The sequence below is a fragment of the Apis dorsata genome, unplaced genomic scaffold (genome assembly GCF_000469605.1).
Source record: "Apis dorsata unplaced genomic scaffold, Apis dorsata 1.3 scaffold_326, whole genome shotgun sequence".
Lineage (NCBI taxonomy): Eukaryota > Metazoa > Arthropoda > Insecta > Hymenoptera > Apidae > Apis > Apis dorsata.
Genome location: NW_006263594.1, coordinates 62162 through 62652, shown reverse-complemented (window position 1 = coordinate 62652; position 491 = coordinate 62162).

Below are 491 nucleotides of genomic sequence, written 5' to 3'. Positions count from 1 at the left end.
AAAAAAAAAAAAAAAAAAAAAAAAAGAAGAAAAGAAAAAAAAACGAAAAATTTATCGGGCGCAACTTTCTTCCGCGGTTGAAATTTATGCAGGGATCGTTTTGCTTGATTGCTGAAAGCGTTGATATTTTTTAACTGCGACGAACAGGAGAGAAGGGGAAATAACGTTAGGAAACGGGACGATGAAGGGAACAAAGATGAAAAGAGAGAGAGAGAGAGAGAGAAAAAAACTAGGAACGATGGATGATCGTTCGAAAAAATTCCGGGGATTGCCGTCGATTTCGAAAAATATAAAAGAAGGAAAAAAGAAAAAAAAATTTAAAAAAGTATATATGTATGTATATATATATACATAATTATGTAAAGAAATCGCGATTAGAAAGAGGGGAAAGAAGAGCTATAGAATTTTTTAGGTAAATAAAAAAAGAGACATTACACGTTGTACACGAAAACAAAATGTGCATGAACAACACACACGTATACACAAACACG